Source organism: Asparagus officinalis, unplaced genomic scaffold, assembly GCF_001876935.1.
Source record: "Asparagus officinalis unplaced genomic scaffold, Aspof.V1 AsparagusV1_Un647, whole genome shotgun sequence".
Lineage (NCBI taxonomy): Eukaryota > Viridiplantae > Streptophyta > Magnoliopsida > Asparagales > Asparagaceae > Asparagus > Asparagus officinalis.
In genome coordinates this window covers 103,147-103,654 of record NW_017972908.1, presented here as the reverse complement: position 1 = coordinate 103,654, position 508 = coordinate 103,147, and positions in this window count along the sequence as shown.

Genomic DNA, 508 nt, shown 5'->3' with positions numbered 1-508 from the left:
TGGTTGGATGGAAATGAAGTTGTAAGAGTAAGTAGAGCAATCAGATTTGTAAATGCATTGCTTGCAACATTGTATTTATGAAATATAAATGAACTTGTATTTTTGTAGAAAAAACTTACAACAAATATCACAACCAATTTGGTGAGAGGAAAAGCTGCAGGCTTCAAGGAAAAAAAAATTAAAGAATAAATATAATCCCACCTCATTGAAGAAAATACTTTTAAACTCAAATAGAAAAACCGCCTGCATCAAGTTTTCTTATATGACAAATTTATATAGTTTTTACACTAATTATTATTTAACCAAACACTAAATTTATAGTGAAAATATTTTTTATATAATATAATTATAGATATCCTAATAATAAATTTAGAGTTTATTTTATATAAGAAATGTTGCGTGCAAACCAAATTGCCCCTCTATCACGTGCACAGCAGCACACGTCTGAAATATAAATTACGGGTCGGGTTTGAACTGCTTTATCGGCTCACCCCCAAACCGCAATCCT